Source organism: Aethalodelphis obliquidens, unplaced genomic scaffold, assembly GCF_003676395.1.
Source record: "Aethalodelphis obliquidens isolate GAN/ISIS:26980383/991018 unplaced genomic scaffold, ASM367639v1 scaffold7, whole genome shotgun sequence".
Lineage (NCBI taxonomy): Eukaryota > Metazoa > Chordata > Mammalia > Artiodactyla > Delphinidae > Aethalodelphis > Aethalodelphis obliquidens.
Window position 1 is genome coordinate 2,659,527 of NW_020837951.1, and position 6,462 is coordinate 2,665,988.

Consider the following 6,462-nt stretch of genomic DNA (forward strand, 5'->3'; position numbering starts at 1 on the left):
GACTTCAGCATAGCTTTTTGGGGGAGGGATAGAATTGAACCCATAACCGCTGATGTCAAGGATCAAAGCTATCACCCTGGGAAGAGGCGTGGCCCGTCCTGGCTCTCAGTAGGTGCCCCCAGGGGGGACTGGAATGGAAGCTGTGGGGTGTGGCTTCTCAGCGGGGCCTGGCGGAGGGAGTGCCCACGGGCAGCAGGGAAGCATCTGCTTCTGGGTGGCTCTGTCCCTTTCCCAGCACCAGGATGAGGGCCTGGGCCGCCTACATGGCCCACACTCTATGGTCAGCTGCCCAGGGTCCCATCTCAGAGGCAGGGCCCACCCGTGGGTGGCTTCTTACTATTCCCCTGTGGGCTCTTCAGGGCCCCCAGCAGGTGCTGGGAACCAGCTTCAGGAGCTGGAAAGTTCCAGAGCTCCATCTTTGCCAGACCCAGGGTGGTTTTCCTGCACCCCAGGTGCAGCTGGAGCCCGCCTCTCTGCCCCAGGTCTGCAGGACCAGAGCTGGAGCTGCCGGGTCGGGGGTGGGGGGCGGCGCGCTGGCAGGCATCTGGGTGCGAGGCAGCTGTGGTGTCCGAGGGTGCGAAAGCCAGCACAGGAGGGGCAGGCCCGAGACGGTGCGCCCCACCGGCCTCTCTTCTTCCCACAGAGCCCCCCCACTGAGCTCGGCTGCCCCCAGCCCCTGAGAACAAAGCCCCAGGCCCCCTTTTATCTTCTCTGCTCCGGGTCCTGGGGGAGGAACAAACAAAGGCCTGACGCTGCATCCTTTTCCTCCCCTTCACCCTCTGGCCCACCCTTTTCTTCCCTTTATAATGTATTTTAATAGGGTCAGACCAAGATGGATGGCCCCGAGCCCTGGGAGCGGGGGGCCTGCCTACCCGCCAGCCCTGTGGCCCTGGCACTCCTGCCTGGAGCCAGGACTGGCCACCAAGAGGAGGTGTGAGCCTTGAGGGCTGAAGGCAGGGTGCCCATCCCTGCCCTGGAGCCCCTCTGCTCCTGGGGTCTCCTGGGGGACCCAGTCTGGGCCTCTCAGGGGCCGGGCCCCCAGCCTCGCCCTAGCTCCAATCTGCTCCCCCCTCCCTCCTCTCCCAGCAGTCAGCCAGGCCATGTGTGGGCCCAGGGGATGCAGCCCTGTGTCCAGCCCTGGTGTGGGAGAGCAACTGGCCCGGCTAGAAGGACCCCATCCAACACCCCCAAAGGAGCCTCTGTTCCTTCTGTCATCCGTTCAATTGCTTATTCACGCTGTGCCTTGCTCCTCACTCACCGCTCGTCCTTATCGGCCCACGTTCTCACTTCCTCTCTGTAAACCCCCTCACTCACGGTCACGCGTTCTCCAGCACGGCCTCTGACCTCTCCCACAGTCCTAGCAGCTGGGTGGCAGTGTCCCCACTTCACAGAGGAGGAGACTGGGCCTCTGGACCTCTGGGCACGGGGGTCAGGGTTGAGTGGCAAAGTCAGGAGCAGCTTTGTCCTGGCGAGGGTCCTCCTTGACCCCTGACCTCATGGGGAGACCGAGGCCCAGGCTGAGCCTCAGAGCATCAGGGGGACGGAGCTTGGAACTGGGGGCTCAGGTCTCGGGCCAGCCCCCACTTCGCTCAGGTACAGAAAGTGCTTTTGGAAATCCAAAGCCACGGGTTCCCTCCCAGAGACTGATTCACAAATTGACCTTAAAATGTAGATGAAGGGATTGACGCTTCCCGTAATCAGAGAATTGCTCGTCAGCTTCCCTGGCTGGTTTCTGCTCCCGGGGCGGGGGGGGGGGGGTAGCTCTATTCACAACAGCCAAGAGATGGAAACAGCCCACACGTCCATCGGCTAACCACGTGTTCGTCCCACGTGTTCATCCACACAATGGAATATTACTCAGCCATAACAAGGGAGTTCTGACACATGCTACGATGTGAATGAACTTCAGAGACCTTACGCTAAATGAAAGAGGCCACGTGCAAATGGCCACGTGTTGTATGATCCTACTTATGGGAAATGTCCAGAAGAGGCAAACCCACAGAGACAGTAAATAAGTGGTTGCCAGGGGCTGGGGCGGCGGGCTGGGGGGTAATGGGAGTGACTGCTAGAGGGTACAGTGTTTCTTTCTAGAGTGATGAAAATATTATGGAATTAGTGATGATGATTGTACAGTTCTGTGAAAATACTAAAAATCGCCGAGTTGTACACTTTAAAAGGGTGACTCTTACGGTTTGTGAATTAAATCTCAATGTTAAAAATACACACCACACACACACACACAAAGCCATTTGGGGGAGCTCTGGGTGGCCAGGGGCAATGCCCTCCTCTCTGGCCAAACAAGTAGCAGAGCGGGTCCTGTTTCTGGTGCTTCTGGAATCGGGGCACAGGTACGGCCCAGGCTCTGCTCAAGGAAGTGAGGCAGGTGTCAGGAGTGGGATGGGCTCTGTCCATGCTGACCTCGGAATATCAGAAGGTCTGGGCTTCTTAGCGCAGCTCCTTCATTTTACACACGGGGAGACAGGCTCAGAGAGGAACACTGACTCCATGGGGAGCTCTGAACTCCAAACGCTCAGCCTTGAACTCTCTTCCCTAAGGTCTGCTCCAGCAGCCCCTGTGTTGCTAGGTGCTTCCAACGGGTTCACATGGAGACCCAGAATTTGGACTCCAGCCCTTGATTTCAAACTGTTCTGTAGGTTTGCAGTGAAATGCTGTGCTTGTATCTATTGCTGTATAAGAAATAATGCTACATGTAGCGGTTTAAAACAATAATAACCATCTATGATCTCCCACAGTTTCTGTGAATCTGGAATCTGGGAGCAGCTTTGCTAAACTGGCCTGGCTTGGAGTCTCTCAAGAGGTCGCGGTCGAGATGTCAACTGGGCTGACATGACTTAACTGGGACTGAAAGGTCCACTTCCAAGGGGCTCACACACATCACTGGCAAGTTGGTGCTGGCTGTTGGCAGGAGGCCTCAGTTCCTCCCAAATGGACCTCTCCCCAGGGCTGCTTGAGCGTCCTCAGGACAGGGTGGCCGGCTTCCCCCAGAGCCAGTGGTCTGAGAGAGAGCCAGGTGGAAGCCACACACCATCATGTCCACAGTGTCCCACTGGTTCCACAGGTCACCTCTATTCATCATGGGAGGGGCCCACACGAGGGTGTGGACACCAGGAGGTGGGGTCATTAGGGCCGACTTGGAGGCTGCCTACCACGCGTGAACTCGTGAAGTTTACACTTAAAATCAAAACCTTTCTGGAGCTGGTGTGTGCAGCTTCTTCGACCCTTCGGTATGTGCTGTTTTTTACTCCCTCCAGATAAAGCGACGATAATCACTGTGATGTGGTTACTCCCGCTGCACTAAGCCTTGGGACCATCTCTCGGCCGAGCTGATACTTCTAAAGCTGCCTGACACGGTCTCTTTAGCAGGCAAGAAGGCTGGCAAACCTGGGCACTGATGGTGAAAACATCCCCAGGTGCATCCTGTCCCGTGCACAGCGGCCAAGGCCGGACAGTGAAAACGAAAGCGGATTATGCCAGCGAAGCTGGGTGCTGGAGGGGGGGCCGATGCCACGATCGTAGAGAGGGTCCACAAATCCATGAGAAATGCTGGGAATTCCCTGGCGGTCCGGCGGTTAGGACTCTGCGCTTCCACGACCGGGGGCCCGGGTTCGACCCCTGGTCGGGGAACGAAGATCCCACAGGCTGCATGGTGTGTCCAAAAAATAAATAAATAAAATTAAAATGTATTAATTAATTAATTTCTGTCTGCATTGGATCTTTGTTGCTGCGCACAGGCTTTCTCTAGTTGTGGCGAGCGTGGGCTAATCTTCATTGCAGTGTGTGGGCTTCCCCTCGCGGTGGCTTCTCTTGTTGCGGAGCATGGGCTCTAGGTGTGTGGCCTTCAGTAGTTGTGGCACGCGGGCTCAGTAGTTGTGGCTCGTGGGCTCTAGAGCGCAGGCTCAGTAGTTGTGGCGCACGGGCTTAGTTGCTCCGTGGCATGTGGGATCTTCCCGGACCAGGGCTCAAACCTGAGTCCCCTGCATTGGCAGGCGGATTCTTAATCACTGTGCCACCAGGGAAGTCCCAAATTACATTTTTTAAAAAAGAGAAATTCTGCCCCTGGGGGACCCTCTCTCATCTCCCCGTGGCTCTGTGTTCTCAGAGGCTGACCCTTACGGATGGAATCCAGAGTTTGCTGCCCTCCAGCTTCAGAGGCAGGGTAGCAGGTATGGTAAGGATGTTGATTTCTCTCCAGAGAGCAGTGCCTACCAGGTGCCCCCCACCCCAAGCCCACTCTGCCTCCGGATTCAGGTCACCACCCCCTCCCCCTTGCCCCTTCAAGCCTCGGGTGGTGACAGTCCTTGCTTCCAGCCCGCGTCGGGCCCTGCCTCTTGCAGTTTCCCACGTCTTTGCAAATCCTCCCCTGTATAAGCACTCCTCAAATTACTTTGCTCGAGAGCACCAATGAGGGGCCCCACTGATGGGCATCTGGAGAGGAAAATGGGCAAAGGACAGCTGGCAAACTGCCTCTGCTCTTCCTGGAAGTTCTGTCTCTGTGAGGGGAAGCAGAGCCCCGATCAGTATTGTGGACGATAAGAACATGAGGCAGTGTTCACATACCCAGGTCGTAAAGGAAACGTAAATTCACACCCCAAGAGGACACCAAAAAAAGTTTCCAAGAATTGAGTAAAAGTGGGTGCCGGTCCCTTCCCGGGATCACCAGGCTGTGTGGGCACGGCTGGGTCAAGGGCCACGGCTGGCCCAAAGGCCATCTGGCAGCAGGGGTCAAGCCTGACAGTGAGCACTCCTCTGACTCCTTGCCCCATGGGCAGGGAGTCGGAAATAACCCGAGATGTACAGAGATGTACGGAGAAGGACATTCATCAGAGGTCCTTACTTCTAGGAAGATTTGAGTAAATTAATCTAAATCGGTCTGCTGGACCCCAGTGGAACCATTATAAATGATAATTTGAGTATCTAATGAGACAGGAGAATGTGCATTATATAATTTTAATAGAAAAAAGAGGGCACAAAATGGTAAATATAGCATGCTCTCTCGGTGAAAAACATGTGTATATGTGTATATTCACAGAAAACGAGACTGGTGGAAAAAACCAAAGTATTCATAATGATTACTTCTTCATGCTGGGATTATTGGTATTTTTATTTTGTCTGTTACCCTTTAGTTTTCTACGTTCTCCAGACTTTCTCCAATGAATTACTTTTTTGTTTGTTTGTTTAAAAAGGAAAGAACTTAAAAATTCACACCACAAAAGACCAGTACAGACAGAAGTCACATCTGGGGCAGACTGCATTACGTGACAACATGTCACACATAGGCACATGTGCGCTGCACTCTACAGTTTCCAGATGTCTTTTCTCTGCATCATGGGTGGGGAAGGACCCCAGCAAAGGCTCCAGGGGCTGTGGTCACGGCCGGCTCTGGCCTGTCTCACTGTCAGTGATCTGTCCCCTCAGACTGGGTCGAAACGCCTTCCCCAGGCCTGACTCCTTTCAGGTGCTCTTCCTGTAAACCCTGTCGCTCTGCAAGGCGACACCGAGGTCTGATCAAGACAAGGAAGGCACGTCCCAGGGTCCTGAGTCTTCCTGAGCTGAGCTGGCATCTGGCTGGGGAGCTGGTGGGAACACTGGCAGACCTGCCAGGTTCCGGGAAATGTACACTCATTGCGCACCTAAAGCCATGGAAGAGGGAATTCCCTGGCAGTTCAGTGGTTAGGACTCAGTGCTTTCACTGCCGAGGCGCAGGTTCAATCCCTGGTCAGAGAACTAGGATCCCGCAAGCTGCACAGTGTGGCCAAAACACACACACACACACACACACACACGCACGCACACACACGTGTACACGCGTGCGCGCACGCACACGCACACACACACACACACACAACAACAACAAAACGCAGGTCACCAAGAGCCGAATCAAAATGAAGGAACCGGGCTTCCCTGGTGGCGCAATGGTTGAGATGCAGGGGACGCGGGTTCGTGCCCCGGTCCGGGAAGATCCCACATGCCGCGGAGCGGCTGGGCCCGTGAGCCATGGCCGCTGAGCCTGCGCGTCTGGAGCCTGTGCTCCGCAACGGGAGAGGCCACGACAGGGAGAGGCCCGCGTACTGCAAAAAAATAAATAAAAAAATAAAATAAAAAATGAAGGAACCAAGAGACGGACAGGCAGCAAGGGGTGGATGGAGCACCCTGAGGCTACTTGGGGTCAGATAAAGGCCTGTGATTACGGTCGCGAGGGTTACAGAATGGAACGTAAAGGAAACAGGTTTTTAAGAGAAATCGTGGAGGAGATGAAGCTCTATAGATGGATAGGGGAGTTCCCAGGAGGCTGATGAAGCTTGACCGTTACATCCCTCACCTGCAGGGCCTGCTTCTGAGGCCCTGGACCTAATTTTGTACTTGCAATTTTCATTTGTTTTCTTCAAGAGGCCTGAAAGCCGTGCACGCTTCCTCCCCTGCACAGTCTGGATCCACTTGCCA